This window comes from Pinus tabuliformis, chromosome 2_1 (genome assembly GCF_031772625.1).
Source record: "Pinus tabuliformis cultivar Carrire ecotype Pingquan chromosome 2_1, CPIR1, whole genome shotgun sequence".
Classification (NCBI taxonomy): Eukaryota; Viridiplantae; Streptophyta; class Pinopsida; order Pinales; family Pinaceae; genus Pinus; species Pinus tabuliformis.
This window is the reverse complement of record NC_142299.1, coordinates 189,826,149-189,849,187: the sequence shown is the minus strand read 5'-3', so window position 1 is coordinate 189,849,187 and position 23,039 is coordinate 189,826,149.

Here is a 23,039-nt window from a genome sequence, read left to right as displayed (position 1 = left end):
ATTTGAAATTCACTAAAATTTTTGAGCATTTCAGTAGCAGCAGCCCTGTATGATCTTAGTCTTTTGTCATTGGTGACAAAATTGCCTTTCACTTGTTGGATAATAAGGTCCGAATCTCCCATGATTGAAACTTTTGAGGCCTGTAATGATTTTACCAATTTGAGGCCTAGTAGAAGAGCTTCATATTCTGCCATATTGTTAGTACATCTGAAATTGAGCCTAAAAGCTCGGCCTTCCGCATGATTGCTTTGTTTGTTATGAATCCACACTCCAGCTCCTGCCCCTAATTTGTTGACTGATCCATCAAACTCAAGGAAACATAGGATCTCTTGGTTCAAGGGATTTTCAACATTTTCTCTATGACTTGGGATTATAAGTTGGAGTTCTTGTTTTTCACCTGGCTTGCCTCCTACAACAGTTTCATTACTAGATTGCACACCCTTGTTTTCTTGGGAACTTGATTCCTCACTTATATGCAGGTCTTGTTCAAGCATGATAGATTTGTTATTGCCCATTGGACCTACATCATCATTAAACAGAATAAAAGAGTCCATATCTGAATGGACTGCATAAATGGGAAAATTTTGAGGTTTTTCTTCACTGCTCACCATGTATTTCATGAGGGACTCTCTGTATAGCCTCTTGGGTTGCCCAAAGACAGAGATGGTAGCATATGACATGTCTAATTGCAGGGAACCTTGGAGTTTAGCCCCCCATGATCTTGATAACAGCATTCCATACTTGGGTGGGATATCAGCAACTACAACATCCATCAAGATTGTCTTATTTGGGTATTGGACAAGTGACACACAGAGATCCTTTATCAGGCCTAAACACTTAACTTGGCTGGAGTCAAATGAAAATAGGTCCTTGTATGGTCTTGTAATATCTAGGTTCAGTCTTTCCATCACTGATTTGGGCATCAGGTTGTGAGAGGCACCTGAGTCAAACATTGCATTATGTAATATCTTATCATGAACATGCAGGCTGACATAAAAAGGTAAGATTCCTGTAACTCTTGTCTTTCCATCAACCTCTGGGCCGAAAAGTAGCTCTGGGGTGTCATCCAACACATTGACGTCATCTTTATTTTGAGTGAGTTTCAGGGATTTCTTGATTTGTTGCTTATAGATGCTATGCTTGGCTAACTCTGAAAGAGGGATGGCTATTTTCAATTTTCCAATTTCAGCTTCTAAATCAAAAAGTCTTTCAGATTGGGTCTTGGTGTCTTGTTTAACAACTTTTTCTTTGCTAATTAAGTTTTCTTCTTGACTCTCACTTTGATCTTGAGGTTTGTCCTTCTTGTTTACCTTTTGGAAAGTGTTGCCTGGATTATGCTGCAAGGGTGAAGTAGCCATTGGTTGTTGTTTGGAGGGAGATGCTTCAGTTATTTCTTCAACTGTTACTTCACTTCTTATTGAATCAGTTTTGTCAATTGGTTTTGTGACAATGGTTTTCTTGGGCAGTAAGCTATCCTTTGTTTTCTCAGGCTGAGTCACATTTATAGTTCTGCTCCTTAGCTTGTATTGCTTATGAACTTCATAAACAGTTGTGTCATAGCCTTGCTTAAAATCAAATGACTCACCTGATTTGGTTTGGAACTGCTTAATGTCATCATCCTTATGATCTTCTTGACTTAGAAAAATTTGCTGATCATCGTTCAGGCCCATTAGGTTAATGTGGGTATCATCTATCTGCTCATTAGAAGTAGATGTTTCAGCATAGTTTTCCTGGAATGGTGGTCTAATTTCTGGTTCAGGGCTTGCTCTACCAACATTAGGATTTTGATTTCTTCTAAAATTGGGATTCCTGATTGGGTTATTTTGTGGTGCTTCCCATGATGACTTCCTCTCAACTGATTCTACTCTGTCACCTAATCTCTGCATACCAGTGATTATTGCATCCAGTTTTTGATCCCAGCCTGAAGGCTCTTCTTTAAAGGTAGTCTTTCTCTCAGTTCTTGTCCTATTTCTCTTGGCTATCAGGTTAGCTTCTACACTCACTGCTATATCTTGCATTTCAGCTAAAGTTCGGGGAGCCCTTTCCCTTAATTGATATGCCATATCTGAATCAAACCCATCAGGAAAGGTATATAGGGCCAGATCCGGTGGGGGTCTAAGATTTTGGGGAATAGCATTGTAGACATTGTGAAACCGAGCACAGTAGTCCAGGACAGTTTCTTGTGGACCCCTTTTGATTGTATTGTATTCGGATAAAATATGAAGTGGATCCTTCTTCTTCTCCCATCTGCTGATAAATGTTTGATAGAGGGCTTCAGGGTCAGCTATTGAGTTTGTTGTAAGTGACCTAAACCATGTTCTTACATCTCCTGTTAGGCTTTGCACAAAAATTTTCATTCTAACCCCATCATCATCTATTTCGTAGTTTTCAAAGTAGTCCTGCATTTTCTTAGTATGTTGAAGGGCTGGATAAGAGCCAGTACCATCAAAGTATGAGATCTTGCTTTGGTACTCTTGAGGCATAGGAGCTGGATTGGCCGGTAACTGCAGTGGAGCATATCTATTTGCCATGTTTGGAGGGACAATATGAATAACAGGGATGAATGGGACAAGTGGGGGAAAGTGGGTGAAAGGGGTATGTGTAGTTGATGGAGGGGTTGGAAGAATACCTTGTGAAGTGGATGATGAACTAGTAAACTGTGGACCAGTGGTATGAGGATGAAGAGAAGCCTTAGCAGGGGTTGGAATGTCAGTTTGAATACCTGCTTTTGAACTGGATTCTGATAAAGTCCCTTCTGATTTGTGTCTCTTGAGGATTCTTGAAATCAAGTTTGGGTTTTGAAACTCAAGTGATGGGTCAAGATCTGGGTTAGATCTTGTATAGCGAGTTTTCTTCTTAGGAGCCAGCTTCTGTGATTTTTATTTAGGAGAATTTTCAAGGAGGCTACTGATATTGATAAGGACTGATCAGTTATAGCACAACTATATGAAAGTTAAGACTGAATAAAGATTGACTGAGGCAGCTTTTATATACTCCTGCAAATGCAAAGCAAAGGCAGTTTCTAAGGCTTTCTGGCTGTCACTCAGGCTTTATCTACAGCATTAAGAATCATACAGGAGGTTGCAAAGTTCATCCAGATCCCCAGTTGAGTCACCATTTATGTTAACTCCCAGGTTGTTCCCTTTGACTCCTGAGGGAATACGGCCGGGGTAACCACTAACCAAGCTTTGGATTACAGGTTCTAGCCAACCTGTAATCAGAGAGGGCTCTCTCTTTGATTTTTCACTAAGTTTTTAGGGATCTTAGGCTAGGTATGAGGTGAGGATTTTGGTTTTATAATTTGGTTGAATGATGTCTTTCGGTACCTAAGATGATATCTTCAGACAATTTTAGTTCATTGGGCAATGGAGTCTGTGGTTACAGGCTGTTTGAAATGCTTAAGTGGGATTGTTGAATCTGTAGGGCCATTTAAATATTTCATGAAACAAACTTGAAATTGAGATGATGAAATATGTTTAACCAGTGGAAGGCAATTAAGAATTTTCCACTAAGCTGGTGATGTGAAAAAGAGATGTATTGCTCAGGAGCAGGTTTGAATTCCTGAACAATAATCACTGTGAAAGGTACAGTCTGAAGGTGCAGCAATTAAGAATCACACTCTTATAACTATAACTGAGGAAAACATTCATAATAGCATAGATTGAGTTCAGGGTATTCGAAGAATAAATCCTGAAACTATTCTTTTTCTTTGCCATTAAATTGTGAAACATAGAACATGAATGGATTATGAAGGAGATAACAAACATAACGAAGAGGTTAAAGAAAACTTATTGCTCCATGAAATACGCAGGAATCCTGTAGCATTCAGCAAACACACCATAACGCATCAGACAACACAGAACCTTGGAAATTCCATCAGCTCTCTATATTAAAACTCTGAAAATTTACAACATAGGCTCTCTTGAATAGAAAATCAACAACCTCTGCAAACTTATGCGAGGGGGAATATATACAATCGGTTTTACAAAAATATCTAAACCGCTGAGTCATTTGATTAATAAATACATTCACCAACTTTCAAAATAGCAGCTAAGGAAGTTATTGCTGCTCTAAATACAAAATGAATGCTCTTTAATTCTGTCAGAAGTCTTTTTGACCTTTGGAGGCCATTGAGTCGGTTGAGCGTTCTGCATTAATGCTGAATGATGTGTCTTTATGGCTCTGTCATACTGTAGAGTCCCCGGCCTTGTCACCTGTAGCTGTCAGTGTTGCTGTGGTGGCCGAATCTGTCTGCTGAGTTGGCTTAGCCCAGTCTTTTCCAGTCATACTGAATGCATTAAATTTTCTGAACATGCTGATTATATATTTTTATGCAAAATTTGATGGATACCTATTGGTTCACAGCAACAGCTGTATCATGCTGGTCCACCATTCCTATGTAGGCAATTGATGCCTCAAAATTGCACCTAAGGTTTCATCTGCCTCTGCATATTTGTAGAAATTTGGAGGCACCTCGAACAAATGCCTGATTTCATTCATAATAAAAAACAAATTCTCCACCTTGTCATAAAGGCTCTGCCCAGATGCAGGCCCTACTTCCTCTGGAGTGCTTGATCCTGCAGTGATCTAATTAGTGGCAAATGCATTTACCCTTTTTGCATAGTTCTCATGTGATAGTAGCCTTCCTGCGCTGTTCAGTAAGCTAGGAAGGCCTCTATAATGCAATACTGTGAACTTTTCCACAAACTTATTTACTTCTGTTTACATCTCCTGGCACTTTCTATCCAAGGTCTGCACCAGGCTTCTCAAAGTGAGCACTCTTTTTATCAGTAATATGGTGTCAGTTCTGCCAGAGATACCCATGGCTGTCAGCTGAGAGCCTGTACGGTTGTTGAGGACGTTGATCATCCTGTTGGCTATCTCAGGCATGTTTCCAAGAGATGCCCTTTCCTTTTGAATTTCCTTGTGAGCCCTGCTGATGAGATCCATCTACTCATGAATAGTCTCTATATACTACCATTGGTCTATTATTGATTGGCCAATGTTGGCCCATAAAACCTTCTTGACCTCAGCCACCACCTTGTCAAGAGTGAGCTCCTTTTCCATCTCCTTTATCTTCTCCTTAAGAGCTTTTATTTCTCTTCCTTTTTCAGCTACATTCTGTTTGGATTTGTCATATTTTTCATTAAGAGTAGCTAGCTTTTCCTTGGCCTCATTCAGCTCTGTCATCTGAGCTTCTAGGACTTGAATTTCATTCATCAACTTCTGCATGTCCAGGCTTGGAGCCTGCTCTGATGTTGGTGCTGGTGCTGATGTTGATGGAGCTGTCTCAACTGTCTATACTGTAGGAGGAGTGACAATTTGAGGGGGTTCCTCAAGGTTGATTACTTGCTGAGGGGGCTGAGATGTTTGGCCTCCTTCTTTCTGTTGTAGGGCTGCCTGCAATGCAGCCTCTGTTTCTACCAATTTTCCCTCTGTCTGGACAAGTTGTTTATGGAGTGATACCAGCATGGCTGCTACATCTTGGTCCTGCCTTCACTAGGCAACCTCTTCTGTTTGAGGGTGAAGGGTTGCTGGGATCTTTATCATCTTTCTTAAGGCTGCAATGTCTGAATCTCTTATCTTTAGCAGCTCCTTTATAGCTTTAGGGTCCTTTGGGTCATGCCCAAGCTCTATGATTATATCCTCCAAAGACCTGATCCTGTTGTCTTTGGCCTGAGAGGATGCCTTTTCCAACTCAAGTTGGGTAGTTGTATTGTTCAGGCTATTTTCCAATCTATGTGCCAAGAATGTCTTGTCTGCTAGCATCAAATAGACCATCTCACCCGTTTGCTTGTGAAGTTCTATTTGATCCATAGGGTGGATGTCTTTTGCAAGAACCTCAAGGTCGGTCCTTATATAGTCTGCAGCTGACTATGGCTGCAGCATGGTTGGAATGAAATGACTCATGGTCATTTTCCCCTCTGTTATGTCATAAGCTGACATAAGCCTCTGCTGGTTTGTAGGGGCCATTTTAAGCAATTGATTATAGAGCTGGAGCCTAAGTGGCTCATTTCTCTTTTTTATGTCAATGAATTGTTGCTTGATGCCTGTTTCGGCTCTCCTTTCCTGACTTGAGGAGCTGACCTCTCCTCCGATTATTCTTTCTTGTTCCTGCTGAAAGGAACTGGCAGATGCCTCCATGCTTGGTGGGCCCATGCCCAAGGATTGCCCAATAGGCATCTCTTCTTCTGAAAGGGGATTTATCCTCTGCCTTTTCTCCCCTTGAGTTGTGAATGTGGTGAGGGGAGTCTCCTGCTCTCTATCCCTCTTTCGGTTTCTCTCTTCATTCTGTGGAGTTTGGAGCACCGAGGCCTCCACTGTCGTTTCCTGCCTAGGAGGCACACTTTCTTGAGTCTGCTGCTCTTTGGTTTTTGGGGCCTCAGATGTTTCTTCTTGTTGCATTGGCTGCTTTTCTTTTTGCTGTTCTGCTATAGGAGGTGGTTGTTCCTGCTCCATCTGCTTTTCCTTACCCTTGTTCGATACCTGATGATCAGTTCTAGCTGCTTGCTGGTGGGCTGCAGAGGATGAGGCAGCTGCTCCAAGTTGCCTTTGATAGGAAGAGGAAACCTGGTGAATTGCCGGCAATGGTTACAATGCAGGTGGATTGGAAGCGCCCATGGTCTTTAAGTTGAATTCTGCAGGTTGGCGGCGAAAAGATCGTATTTTGCATGCAAACCGGAGCAACAGTTCTTTTGGCGAAAGTGACAAAAAACACGAATTTTGGCGAAAATATGGACTTTTTGGGTTATTGGCACTTTTTTGGATGACGTCATCAGGTGGGGTCGGGTACGAAAGGGTGATGTGGCGGCCTGTGAGTGGTCCACGTGGATTGGTGAGGTGGCGGACAAGTCGGAGCAGTGGCAGGCCGGGCGCTGACACGGTGCTGAGTTGACATGACGTGGGCATGACGTAGCGATGATTGGGCAGGTGTTTTACGAAGGGCGGTAAGCAGTTCCATCGGACCGCTTATGGTATGGTGGTGGTAATGGCAGGCGGCCTCCTGATGAGATTTGGGAGCGACGCGTGGCAAAGGCCTGACGTCACCCTCTGCCATTTCTTGGGAGGTAACGTCTGGCCATCGGGGCTGACCCGACATGGATATAGGCCATCGGATGGGAAAGCCCAGATCCGACGGTCGACAGGTCGATAACATGCAAGGACCATACGGCAGTGGGGCGAGAATATTTTATTATATTCCTTGAAATGTGCGCCCGGGCGGTACTTTGAAGACCAAAGGAATATGTGTTTTTCAATGTATTTATGTGTAAAGCGCGCTATACATCCAAACTTTGGATAAAAGGAAAAATGGGTTTATTTGGTGCTTTTTGCGTTGAAATGTGCATTACAGCAAACTTAGGATAAGGGGTAAAGGTGGGTTTTTACAAGGTTTTTTCTAGGTAAAGTGGGTAAATGATTTCGAAGGGTTGTAAAGGGAGAAAAGGGGTAGGGCTTAGGTTATTAAACTGACCAGAGGTCAATTTAATCCCTGGCTTTGGACATATGGCTATAATGCCAGGGGGAAGGGAATATACATATTGCTGGTGTTTTATACACCATGGTGTTATAGTAATAGGGAAATGGAAACATAGGGAATTAAGTAGTAAGAAATTAGGAGTTAATATGAGTGGAAAAGGTGGATGAGGGGGGAAAACACTAAGTTTTATATGAAATCAACTTAGTTTAGGAAGTAGATCAAAATGAAAAGAATTTTACACAAGAAATGTGGCTTTTAAAGAAACAAGAACCAACAAAAGACTTTGACTTCTTCCATGAACATAGGTAGTATTGGGATGTTAGTAATGAGTGTAATGGGGGATAATCAGGGAGTTAGACATGCTTCATTGTATTGTTGCAAAACTGCCGAATAAGAGACCTGCACTGGCACCATCTTTTTCCTTTGCTTGGGCCAGTGACATAAAAGAAATCATGCTTCTGTAACCCCATCTATCTACCCACTTTATTGCCTAGCATTTTTTGTTACTCCAAGGAGGGTTCACTTAGACTTGCAAACCCTTATGTGCCTTTTCTTTTCTTTTGGCCTTTTCTTTTGATTTTCTATCTAAGGCTAGCCTTATTGCTTCCAAGGCCCCAGATTAAACAGTTGGGAACCTTCATTCTCTACCTAACTACTTTATCTGCCAAGATTGAACTGTTTGGACAGATTTCTTTCTCTAATCTACAACAAAAACTGAAACATGGCATGACCCAGCTTAGACTGTTGGATCACCCATTCAGAAGTGGGGCAGCATCAACCAACTGAAAACATGTGTCTTTCATCAAAATATGAGATCTTTGCATCACCAAAGCAGATCATATTGGCACTTCCCCTGCTAATCATGAAACATTAAACCTATTGGTATAGGTAGCCATCAGGTCGAGCAGTAATTTCGAGGAACATTAAATGCATAACATGTAGGGGAAACAGTCAAAGAGGTGTCGTGAAGGGATTAGTGGTGTAGGCATGGGGATTTGTTGGCGGGAAGGGGAGGGTTAGGTATTTTTCAGATGGGGGCGAGGGTGGTATATGGTATTGAGAGGGGGAGGTTTTGAAAGAATGAGAGGATGACATGTAAGGTGGGGTTGGGGTGAGTGAAACCACCTTTTCACCCCCCCCCTCTACTGATAAAGGTAGGAAGGGCAAGGGGGCCGAAAATCATTGTGAACTGTTGATTACCATCGTAAAGGACACGTAGCTTAGATTGTGCCTACCATTTATCTGCTAGATGGAAAAACATATTATCATTTTCACATTTGTTTATTGGTGCCAAAAATTATGAAAAAGCCTATATCACTTTAAAGTATGAATAATACAATTTTAATGTTTTTCATCCTAATTTTTGAAAGCAAGGCCTATCTTCTACAAACCAAGGATGCATTTAAATGTGAAGATCCTTCTTATTTTCCTTTGAAGGAGAGATTTATCCTAATCTAAGTTCTAGCCTACACACTTAAATTATGAATCTAGCTTAAACAATTGATTCAATTTATTCACCTATCTACCTAATTTTAACCAATTTTAAACAATTTGGTTAAATTATTCTCTAGTTTAACAACATAAATTCAAATGTGTTTGACTATGATTATATTGTATGGTTCAAACAAAGATATGTGATTGTGGCATTTAAAACAATATGCACACATATCCTAATTTATTTTTCAAAACAATTTTTTTTTCTCCTAGTGGCATTTGAATTTGCATCACTTTCACTCATTTTTTTTTCATAGTGTTGTTTTCATCTTCTCCTTTTTTATTTTTTTATTCTATTTTTATTTGTATATACCCTATTTTCATTTTTTCTTTTTCTTTTATTTTTTCTTTTTGAAATCATTTGCAACAAGCAATATTATTTACAATTTGATATACTGTTGGGGATGGCACTCTCTCTGTGAGGTGTCAATAATTCTTGACCAGTAGCCTTGAATCATCTCGTTAAGTATTTTTTTTTGCAGCTGATGTTTTTTGTTGTTGTTGTAGTTATGGTGGTAAACATGACCAAAAGCTCAAGCTCTTCTCTTCGGGATTCAAAATTTTTTACATGAGTTGCCCAGTATTAAAATTACAAAGAAACTGATATTTACAATGATTTTGGTGATAAATGCTTCTATTCTTAGAAAACATAATGTTTTAACATTCTTCCATTGAGAGGTCCACCAGGTATCTCTGCTCCATCAATGTCCTTTGGAAAAAATGCATTATTGCCCCTGTAAGCATGGATTGTGTAAGGTCCCATCCATAAATTATACAATTTTCCATGCTTACCTTTTTCTTCTCTTCTTCAATCCCATTTCAAGACATTGTGCCCTATCTAAATATCATTGGCTTTGGTTCTTCTATGATAAATCTTCTTGATTTTTTCCTGGCCCAAATGGATTCTATTGTAAACTTCTTCTCTTGATTGTTACAGTTGAATTGTTTGATTTATTATTCTTTGAAGTTCAATAGGTTCCACTTGCAATTCATGCATCATTTTCATAATAGCGATACCTAATGATGTTGGAAAAACAACGTCCATTCCATAAACCAACTGGTATGCGAACATGCCAATTTATTTCTTACTAGTGAGCCTGTCAGCCCGTAATTCATTTACCAATTTGTTATGCCATGATTTCTTTCTATCTTGCAACAATTTCTTGATGATATTAACTAGATTTTTGTTGGAAGACTCTCCTAATCCATTCCCTTGGGGGTAATAGGTAGTAGATTTTCCCAAGGTTATTTGATTTTTGTTGCAAAAATCCACCATCTTCTTTGATTTGAATGTTACTGCATTATCTATAATTATTTTCGTGGGACATTCAAATCTTGAAAGAATATTATTTTCTAAGAATTTAATAAACACTGCATCAAAAGCTTTCCTGGTAGGTATAACTTCAATCCATTTGGTAAAATAATTGTTGGTTATAAGAATCCATTTGTGTTCAGCTGAGGAGGAAGGATGAAGTTATCCAATGAAATCCAAACCCCACTATTGAAAAGGAGTTTCAGCTGATATGGGCTTTAAGGGTAAAGGCGACAGTTTCCTTCTGCCTTCAAATAACTTACATTTGTGACATGAGGTGACTTTTGTATGGACATTTGGAAATAATGTTGGCTAGTAAAAACTAGCTCCTAGGATCTTGTTGCCAGTGGTCTTCCAGTACAAGTGTCGTCCATAATATCCTTCATGAAATTCCTACATTACTTTATCTGCTTCATCCTTCAGCAAGCAATTTACTAAAATTCCTCCAACATCTTTCCAATACACATTATTTTATAGAATAAAAAATTTCATAGCTTTGAGTTCAAGAAATATAGCTTTAGTCTTGGTCAAACCAGGAGGAGATTCTAAATTATGTAAAACAAAAATAAGGTCTGCCTACCAGGGAGAGTTTTCAAAATCCTCTATTACTTGTGGAGCCACCTACTCTCCTTGTTCGTCAAGTATAGCTAGAAACTTTATATCCAAAGCATGTAAATTTGATTCGTCCATCAATTTAGCTAACCCCAAATCCTTAATGAGTTTGGTGGGTTTGATTCCATGTCATATTCTAGGATAATGGCAATCCATTTACCCCTTTTCCCATAAGGATCATTTTGAGTCAGTATGTCTTTTACCACAACATTTAGAACAAAAGCAATTATATGTGAATGAAGAATATAAATTCTAAAATATTTAATTGCTTTCACTAAATCAAATGCTTTATTTTCCATGATGTTGTATTTGAATGCACCATCTCTTAAGGATTTGCTAGAGAAAGCAATAGGTTGTTCATGTCCTTGATTATTTTTCTTCAAGATAACTGATGCAATAGTATGCTCATATGAAAATGAGAAAATGAGAAAATATTTTGTGAAATCAGGGTTGGTTAAGATAGGAGCTTGCTTTAATGCTTGTTTTATGTGATCAAATGATTTTCTTGCCTCTGTATTCCACTTTACCTCAATGTATTTTTTCAACATATTTGTTATATTTCTTAGAAGGCATGCTAAATTAGGAATAGTCTCCTTAGAAAATTAATTTGGCCAATGAAGGATTGGCTTTATCTGACATTTATAAGAGTATTTATTTTTAAAATAGCTTCAATTCTGTTAGGATCTATGCTGGTCCCATATTTTGAAACTATATGTCCTAGAAGTTTTTCTTCTTCTAAGCCAAATAACGTTTTCTTTGGGTTCATGGAAATACCAAATATCCTACACTTTTCAAATACCCTTCTTAAGTGAAACAAATGTTCCTCATATGTTTTTGAGAAAAAAAGGTGATGCCGGGCTAAGTTGACAATACCCACATTATGCAAATAAAATTGCATGTCACTGGTCCCCAGCCTTAATCACCTGATCTATGGTGAAAACCTTCCTAAATCAAGGTTTAATGTTCTTAATTAACTTTTAAGGCCCCTTCATTTAATTTCATGTGGAAACGTCTCATTTGACTTTCTATAGACTAAGCCTTCATTAACCTTTCCATCGGGACTTTATACTCCACCTTCATTAAACTTTAATTAATTCTTAACCCTTATTACTGAACCCACAGGTGTTAGTAAACGGATGCATCGCCAGAGTTAATGGATCCTTGAGAGGCGATTAGTCCATGTCACAAAACACACGGGGAGCGTTGGATTATCCAATTCCCAACAATCTCCCCCCCAGCACGAGCTAGGTGTGATTCGAACTCGAGACCTTTGGCGCTGATACCACTTGTTGGGATCACAATTGTCGTTACCACAAAACCCGTAGGTGTTAGTAAACGGACACATTGCCAGAGTTAACAGATCCTCGAGAGGCAGTTAGTCCATGTCACAAAACACACAAGGAGTGCTGGATTATCCAATTCCCAACAACTTGAACTTCAAGTTACCCCAAAGGCTCCCTCAACTGCTTTTCACTTATCTACTGCTATTACTTTCAGCATTCAGCAAAAAATAACAACTTGGCCACCAACAATAACTCATGAGCAAACAAGAACTTAGCCACTGTTCAACAACCTAACAACCCTCTTCCTTTGGCATTCATGGCTTAAAAGACAAAATGTGCTACCTGTTGGTTCTCCCTTTCGGGCTCTGCAACTTCCGGCCATGTCCACTCGAATCCCTCCTTTGGTGTTCAATAATCACTGTATAATGCACTCAGGGGAAGCGGCCACCTGTTTCTGCAACGAGTGATGGAAATCAATGCTTGAGTATTTAGTAACAATCATTCTCTGTTTACACAGAGAACATTGTGAAAACATGGGAAATCTGCATAAAACACAATATATCGGACTTCAAAAGTCCTGAAATCCACCTTATTCTCCTATCGGGTCCACTTGCAAGTCGCATCGCATATCACAAATGGCCTGGTTCCAAGGTTTTCCCCTTTGTATTAAAAATACATTAAAAACATGGCAAAATCCCACTTCTCAGATTTGAAATTATATCAAATCTAGCTTATCGCCCCATCAAGTCTGGCCATCGCATATCACATGTTGTTAGGCCTGGGGTCCTTCCCTTTTGGGATCACTGACAGCGATCCGCTGATATCGGTGATTGCAGTCGCAAGTCGCATCGGCCCGGGGCCTTTCCTTTTGGGATCGTCAACAGCAAGCTGCCGATATCGACGATCGTAGTCACAAGTCACATTAACCCATCGTACTATATTCCTCTGACTGTCCCTGACTACCACCACCGATTGCAATTGTTGATCGGATCTGGATCGTTGATCGGCCAGATCCGACAACCCTTGTACAACCATTCTTAAAGCCTCCAATTGCTTCATTTTTAATGTTTTCTTCAGGCTTTTAAGGACCGATAGTGTAATCCAATAAGTCCAAGACTTATCCTTTTTCAGTGGTCTTGCCCTTTTGGGAGATTTGGAAAACTTAGAGAGTTTTTAGACCCATTATTCAAAGAATTTGCCTCATTTTCAAAGGAACAAGGGGAGCTTCTTTTCATGATAACTTCTTCATCTGGAATCCGTTTTCGCCCATTCAAGTTGCATTGGATTCAGAATGAGGAGATCTCTACAATGAGATTATTTCTAAGGGAATCCTGTGATTTTCATTTTCGTTTAGTTTACAAAGGAATTGTGCCATTTTCCACCTTTCAACTCTTGCATGAAGTCTTTTAGACTTAGAGGTTTATCCAGGATCCATTTTTGGATTACACCTTCCCATTAAAAGAACTTTTGGTCTCCAAAAGACTGATATATTGATCTGAATAGTAAATGAGAGTGACTCACCCTATTCTTTCAGCCTCCCTACACTTGCCTTTGCATAGTGCCTCTGAACCAAAGTTTTTGACCACTTCCCTTCTATGGATGGGTTGGTATTCCTGAGAAGAATTGTCTTCCTCCTTGCCTTTCTACAGAAATTATACTGAAATGGTCATAGAAGGTACTTTTAGCTTCTTTGCCTTGATCATTGATCCAAGGTGGCTCAAAAAATTTGAAGAACATATTCTCCACAAAAATTTCATTTGTACCTATTTGCCAAGCTGCCAATAACAATATTAACAGCAACAGGCATACAAACAACAACAGGATGGACTAACTCCTGCTTCAACAAAAGAAATAGATTGTCACAACTTGTGAACACCTCCACGTCTTATATATGCATATAAATGATGGACTAGATAACAAGCCCACAAAACATGCCTTTAAAGCAAATGACTCTTCAAGTCAAGCATGTAGAAAAAGACCATTAGGACTATTTTTCCAAAAGATGAAACTTTCATCATTATCTCCATTTGGAGACCAAGTTGACTTCTTTCAAGTCAACATGGCATCACATGCAATGCATGCATTTCATTCCTCAACTTTCACTTAAGCACACTGTACTTTTGAAGCTGAAATGATATATAATTTAGATGCATCAATAGACATGCAATCTTAATCAGATAAGAACTCTAACTCTTCCTTACCAACCCCTTTCAAAGTTACTACCTTTGCCTGCACATCAACATCATCATGTAAATCATTTTGAGACACATCATTCATGGAATCTTCACTTCCATTTCTGCCATCTTCTATTTCCACTTTCTTTAGCTTTGGTGGAAGCATTGTTTGATTTAGTGTCCAACACTTTGCAGCAAGATGTCCTTGCTTATGGTAGTAAGTGCACTGCATGGGCATCCTCTTGATAGCATGATTTTCCTTGTCCAATGGAACTTTAGCTTATTGCTTCTTTTCCTTGTTCTGATTCCTCTATGTGGCCATTTTCTTCCAACATCTAGAAACATCATAGTTATTCAAACCACAAAAGGAACATGCAACTCTTTTCCCATACATATATGGAAATTCATCGTGCTTTGCAAAATCAAAAGGACTATGTTTATAACTAGATATATACCTACCTCTTTCACCTTTATTGCCTTCATGAGGAGGTGAAGCAAATGAAGAACTGTCTCCCTTTGGAACACCATCAAACTCTTCAAGGCTGTTAGAGTCTCCCCAACTCACTGGTTCAAGTGTGTGCTTCTGAAAACCTGCATCCTGCAATTGATGTTTCAAGCTATTGTATTCCTCTTGGAGACAACCTTCACACTTTTGAGGAAGAGGACATGAAATGAAACTCCTTCTTGGGATTGTTTCAATAGCTTTCATGGCAGCTTTGGAATTCTCTCCATAAGACTGTCCATAGCTAAGACCCATATATTTATGCCTTTCTTCAACCATTATTGTTTCAAAAATACCTTGTTCATGCTTTCCCAAGCCCTTTCCTTCATAGCCCATCTTGGACATTAGCTTTGAACCTATGCCTTTAGTATGTTTTTCAAAAGAACCAATATAAGCATTCTCAGAGGAATTTGAAGACAAACTGGAATGGCTTACCTCTTCTTCAATCTGGTACTTGACTAAGGCTTCTTGGGCAAAAAAGGGTTGTGTTTCCAACTCATGCATCCTTTTCAGGTTCATATTTTCAATATGAAGTTGCCTCTCCATTTCCGGCAATTTGTCAGCAAGCAATTGCTTCTCTTCCTTCATGGAATTATGTTGCTTCCTAAGCATACTGTTCTTCCTTCCATCCTCATATATTTGTCTCACCATATACATCATGGTGGACAATTCTTGACTCATATCTTCATCAAGGAATCCTGTGAAGAACGCAGAATTTGAGGACCCACTTGTAGAAGTTGTCATTATGTCAATGAACAAATAAAACTTCAACAAGATAAATAAAGAGCTTATTTAAGCAACCTCTTGCAACAAACCTCTTGTGCTTTGGATTTCCTTCAGGTCCTTGGGATAGAAGAATGACTTGATCTCTTCTCCTTCTTGTCCTCTCCTAGACTGAGCTATTATTAGCTTTCCCTTCACCTCTGCAAACTCAAAAAATAGTCAGTATCCAAACAAGCATACAAGCATACAATCAGCCTCTTGTTGTTCAAACACCTTTCAGACAAGCAGTCTTTGCTCTGTCAATCAAGCATTATAATATAATCCCTCTTTGAAGGTGGGGTTAATCAAACTTAGGCTATGATACCGCTTGATCTGAAAATGGGGCTCTTAGGCTTCTTTTCTAGCTTACAAGAACCTATCCCACTTCCAAAGCTTGAATTTTCCCAAGTATTTTATGATTAACCAGTGTGGAATTAAGAAATGCTTGAAAATATTGGTGTATGCTTGTATTTGTTTTTAGCTGATTATTTACTTTAAAATTTGTTGTTTGTATTGGTATGTGAATGTGCTTAAATTGATATATAAATGCATATTACAGTAAATAAACTAGCAGTAACAATAGACAATAAGACAACAAATTAATTTGGAGTTCACCCACAACTCTTGGGCTACATCGCCGTGAGCTCTAGTTAATTCAACTAGGCTCTTCGGGATTATGGTGTAAGTCTTTTACATGTCTTTGACTCAACTCCAACTGTTTTGTACAAAAATAGTGGGTTCAGATACCATCTTATCCCTTCTAGCTCTTGAAGCTCTGGCTTTTGGCTCTTGGCTCTTAGCTCTAGCTCTTTGGGTCTTGGTTTCGGCTCTTGGCTCTGACTCTGGCTCTTTGGCACTGGTTCTGGCTCTTGGCTTTGACTCTTGGCTCTTTTGCTCAGGCTCTTGGCTCTTTCGCTCTCTTGCTCTGGCTTCTTTCTACCTTCTGTAACCATCACGCTCTCTGTCTTTTCACTTGAACTTCAAGTAACCCTAAAGGCTCCCTCAGCTGCTTTTCGCTTCTCTGTTGTTATTACTTTCATCATTTAGCAACAAAAAACAACTTGGCCACCAATAATAACTCAACAACAAATAAGAACTTTTCCACCGTTCAACAACTCAGCAGCCCTCTTTCTTTGGCATTCATGGCTTAAAAGCCAAAACGTGTTGCATGTTGGTTCTCCCTTTCGGGCTCTGTAGCTTCCGGCCATGTCCACTTGAATCCCTCCTTTGGTGTTCAATAACCATTGTATAACACACTCAGGGGAAGCGGCCACCTGTTTCTGCAACTGGTGAGAGAAATCGGTGCTTGAGTACTTAGTAACAGTCGTTCTCTATTTACATAGCGAACGTTGTGAAAACATGGGAAATATGCATAAAACACAATATATCAGACTTCAAAATTCCTAAAATCCACCTTATTCTCCTATCGGGTCCACTTGCAAGTCGCATCGCATATCGCAAATAGCCTAGTTCCAAGGTTTTCCCCTTTGTATTAAAAATACATTAAAAACATGGCAAAATCTAGCTTCTCGGATTTGAAATTACTTGGTTTCTCATCTGTGCCAAATTTCCTCCAGCATCTACAACTAAACTTGCACTCACAAAACAATTATTAAAATGAAAAACATAAGCCCTCAGTGCCTCTTCTTCCTTTGGCAACACTTCAGTATGCTACTCTAATTTCTCCTCTTCTATTAGCACATCAGTATGCTGATTCAACCTCTTCAAAGAACTCTCTAAAGAATTCCCTTATGTACTCTCAAGACTATCAGTTAATCTACCTTCCACATCATCTACTCTAATGATGTACTTCTGCTCTTGTCCACTGTAGCGAACTCCTTCCTCTACAACCAAACTGTCATACTCTGAATTTCCAAGCAAATACTCCATCAACTCAATTTCTCTGTGACACTTCAAAGGTACTTCATCACTACTTATGATTCCTACATTTATACACAAATTATCAGTTTCAAAATTACAAGGTTCAACAGTCTCAATTGTTGCTTCAAATATCAGTTCTTGAGACTGAATCTCATTTCCTTTCACAAGAAATTTTCCCCATGTTGTTATAGCTTCAAACATCAATGTATTAGTAAATTCTTCCTGCTACAATAATTCATTGCTTTTCTCATTCAAAATACATTCTCCATCATTCTTTGCTTCATGAGTTTTTATCTTCTAAAAGATACTCTTCCATACTTTTGAAAACTTCAAAAGATTTCTCATCCTCTGCAAAACTTATAATCGCATCAAAATTACTAGGTTCAACAATATAAGGTTTTGCATTCTCCTATTGGTCTGTATTTGTCCAACAGTTCATAAAATCATAAATAATTCCTTCTTCTTCATCCAAAACTTCACCCTTCTCTAGTTCACAAATGGACACTTCCATTTCCAACTCAGCTTCTCTCAGTTTTTCCATCAGCCACTTTACCTGCTTCTGATGTAGCCTTCTCTGTAACTTATGCCAATTTACTGCCTTTTTATTCAAGACCCAACCTAGTCTTTGGTTTTCCTAAAGTATCCTCCTTAATGCATCGAGTAGTTATTTCATCTTAGAAATCTATTTATCAATTTCCTCTTGACTCATTCTCTTTCCATTTGCCTTGGCATCCTCCTTCTTCAGTTTTATTCTGCTATTGTTTTCTTCAGAACCTCTGCTATGACTATCAGTAGTCATCTTCTTCTCCATCTCTATCTTCATGAGCTCCTTACTCACTTACTATGAGTTGCATTAAAGCTTCTACAATAGCGAGTCCTCCCTGCTGCCACTTACCTCATGAAGCTTTCCTCTGTACTTGGTCTTTTGGCAAGCCCTTGGTTCTCTATCTCTGGAACCTATTTTGAGCACTTCTCTCTACTCCTTCTAGGCTTCAACTCATCTTCACCTTTTAAGAACACAACTATCCTCTTGTATTTCAATCACTAATGAAATACTAGGTCTTGGCCACCTATTCATTCACTTAGAAACTCTTACCAACTTCCTTCATTACTTAGAGATTCTACCCACATCCTTTGTGGAATTGCCTTTGTGAGCTGCAACAATACCTCTACAGTAACAAGTCTCCTTCTTGCTACATATGCCTCACTAGGCTTCTCTCTTCTGAGCTGAGTCTGTTAGGATTTCTCTGGTTCTTTCCTCTTGAACCAATTGAGCACTCCTTGCTCTAGGTTGTTGCAATATTATCACCTTATTTTGCTGATACATGTGCATCAATATAAATACCACACACTCTGCAATTTTTAAATCAAATTAAAATAAAAACATATCATCGCATCTTCAAGACCTATGCATGATCTTGTTCTACCATTCTCTTGCACTTTGAATGGATTCTCCTTTGTTCCCTTGCATCTGCATTTCTTCCAATATTCTGCTATACATTATCTATGTCCACCTACTCCTTGTCAAGTTAAAATTTGATCTCCTCTTGCAGCATACACATCTTAAAAAATAACTTTGTTCTAAATTTTCAAAGACCTTTTACACAGAATTTCCTTATTCTGTTCTAATATCAATTGTTTCAACCATAATTCTGCTCTAATACCAAAATGATGTCGGGCTAAGCTGAAAATACCCACATTAGCAAATAAAATTGCATGTCACTGGTCCCAAGCCTTAATCACCTGATCCATGGTGAAAACCTTCCTAAATCAACGTTTAATATTCTTGATTAAGTTTTAAGGCTCCTTCATTTAATTTCGTGTGAAAAGATTTCATTTGACTTTGTATAGACTAAACCTTCATTAACCTTTCCATCGGGAATTTATACTCCACCTTCATTAAACTTTAATTAATCCTTAAACCTTATTACTTAATCTTCTGGTTAATTCTTAGCATCCACTCATTTAACCATCCCATGGTTAAACTTTGGTTTAACCCGATTTAACCCAAAATACACTAATCGGCTCTATTTCTATCATAACTTTCGTATAATAGAAATACAAATAAAACACATGTAAACTTACCTTTTCACCTTTCCTTTGCCTTTGCACATTTATTGATGCTTACCTTATTCAGGTTCACTCTCCATTGTTGATTTCACTCCATAGGATCAATGGCTGTCACGTGATCTCCATCCATCCTCCGTAACCCAAATAAATTTAAACTCATGTTGATAAACTTTCAGGTCCACTCTTTCCCAAACCTTATCGGCTTCAATATCCACCACTGGTCTTACATTTAACTTGATGGTTGATGTCTTCCCTGATCAACAAAGCTGCTCGATGATCCTACATCATATATCAAACCTATTTGATTCGACTGTCCACGACAATATCACACAGAATCTTGTGCGACATTTACCCGCCCTTACAAAGCCGATACGGATTATAAATCCTTAATCTATAAAATTTCAGGTCTGTTCTGAGATTAACATCTGATCACTTTATGACTTGATATCCATTGGATATATGAGGTCATCAAATCTATGGCCTGCGGGTCTTCTACTAGCACATGGTTTAAAAACACCCTAACCCCTCATAGTTGATTGTGATCTAAATGGTTGAATATGAGATCGATAGCTAGGAGTGAGTGCGGAGCTTCAACCACGATTAAGAAATCCATTCACTCCTACCTCCCGCAGCTGCTAATCACCATCGATCTAATGGATCTGGTGATCTGACGATCCAGATCTACTCCTCCATAATTTTCTTCTGACATTAATATCCATCGATCTCAAGGATGATGGTTCCCATTCATCGTCACTACATTTCATTGACATTTATGTGGTTTCTCAAAGTTCTCTGTGGTTTCGGGTTTACTTCAAGGTTTCTGGTTTTTAGTTGTTCTGCAACACAACTCCCTCTTGAGCTTAACTCCGCATAATTTTATCATTGTCACTCCTGAATGTCAACTGTGATCCTTCGAATGGATTCAATTGATCCAATACGATGCCTCATATCATTCTTCCTCTCTGTGTTATGCTCGAACTCCACCTGCAACCTGTGTTACACAGATCCTACTCTAGTTCACACACAGATTATAACTCAATTACTCCATACACACATAAACTCAGAATTGAGTTGTTTGTATTAATAAACATGTATTTATACAGGAACTCTCTCATTAGCCTGACCTTCAGTATCATTGGCCTCTGTTTTCCTACCTGCCCATAGGCTTACAATCAAACCTCTAACTCACAACCTCTAACTACTAACATCACTTGACTAGCTAACCCCTGACTATGCCTTTTAAGCTTACATTTATACAAAAAGTTTCTACAACCAATTCCTGGTTTAGATCCATAAACTTCTCAACAAAATCCTAAAATCTCATCTTTATCCCTAAGGATCCTCTTTAATACACAAATTAGGAAACCAACTCCTAATCTAAGATTTACAACTGATTCTCAAATCTCTCAACTATCATGAATATCTCATGTTCTCCAACACTCAAGAACATTTAGAAATATGCCTCATTATACTTAATTAAATCCCTATTCTAGCTTCTCTCATTAAAATCACTTAAAACCTTAACAATTACATTAATTCAACACTTAGGAAACCAACTTCCTTAAAGCACAAGATCCCCTATGTATACTAAAATACAATGATTCTTCTGAGTTGAATGCTCCTGCACCAAAACGTGATATCATCAAGATATATAACTATGAATATGCCTATTTCATCTGCAAAGGTAAAGTCTATTTCTCTTCGAAATGTATCGTCAACATTCATTAAGCCAAAAGGCATCTTCACATACATGAAAGTGCCCCAAGTTGTAGTTACCTTTCAGGGAGAATTTATTAATATTTCGGGAATCAATACAAAGTCTAATTTCTCTAGTATTTTTTCTAGTTGGAACTAAGTTTGACAACCACTTAGAATATCTCAATGGTACAATGATCTTGGCATCATACATATTTTTAACTGCCTTTTCAATTATAAGCATCATCATTGGGTTGATCCTCCTAAGTTTCTATGTAAAATGATTTTGGTCTTCTTTTATGGGAACCTTACGTTGTATAATGTTGGTGTCATAAGATTTCAAATCTTCATAACTCCATGCAAACATATCTATGAATTACTTAGACAAGTTTATGTACTTTTTCTTTTCAGCTGGGGGTAAATATTTGGATAATTTAACCATCTTGTGTTCTTGTTCAGTTCCTATGGTACAGTCTCCAACTTCAGCTCTAGTAGGTTCGAGTTTAGGATTTTTGGCTACATCATTAAAATCAATCAAATCCTCTAAGGGGACTAATGCTCTAGGCAAAACATTGTCTTTCAATTGTAATATTTCTAATTCTTCTTTTTCTTGGTCTGTTTATTTCAATTCTAATTTTGTCATGCTCTTATGTACACTATCTTCTATGTCAAAATATACATCTATATTAGCACACTCAAACTCAACCTTTTATTGTAAAAGAATTTCAATTTGTTCATCGTTTCGAAAGGTTTGCCAGTATCTGATATTGTCTGGTATAGTTGGTCTATTTTTTACTTCAACAGTGTATTGGTGACTAGGATGGTATGGCATTTTGTAGGTCCTAGCTAAAGTATCCAAACCATCAGCTAGGATGTTTTGACCTCTATGGATCACAGACAAGTCATACTGGTGAGCGCCAGTATTGCAACAAGAATATTGCAACTCCTGGGCTACCAACTTTACTTTTATCAACCTGATAGTTCGTAACAAACTTGGAAGCGTCAGTGCTATATGCACAAGTACTAGTTCTCACTGTAGGTTGTCACTTGGTCAGCCGACATAAGATCACTAGGAGATTAAGCCAACTTCTATAGATTTTGGAAGAAGCTCTATGTGTGATGAAAGGAATGAAATATTACTCTACACATGCTATTCTAACTATAGAAAGGAGAAAGACTGGAATGTAAAGCAAAACCTAGTAAACCCTAATTAACAAGCTAATTCTACTTTTGCCAAAAACACTATGAAAACCATGAGAGAGATGCCATTACCTACTCAAGGAATTAAAAAACATCTAACCATGCTATTTCTAGAAGTATATAAGCAAAAAACATACTTTTGGATTTTTATGTGTTTTTATGTGAATTTAACATGCATCTAATTTATTGTGTGTAAGTGTGGCAGCGAACAAGTGGCATTAGATGGAGGTTTTGGAGCTTGAGAGGATGTAGGAGGGTGTGGATGGGTCCTAGAAGGTCTCAGGTGGTCTTCTGGAGGCTTTTCCCACACTCGGCCTTCAAAATAAAGCCTACAGGAAAAACTAAAGGAGGACACAGGAAAACTATAGGAGGAAAACATGGAAACTATAGGAGGCCTATAGGAGGAGGCCGAGAGAAATTTTCACTATTCTGATGGTGTGAGAGTGGGTGGAAAAGGTTTATGGAAATTAGAATGACGTGTCAGGGCACCTAAGGTTTGCGATGAATCAACAGGAGAGAGAAAGATGATTGAGTTTGCTCAAGGAGAGAGGACGGAGTTCTATGAAAAATGCAGGAA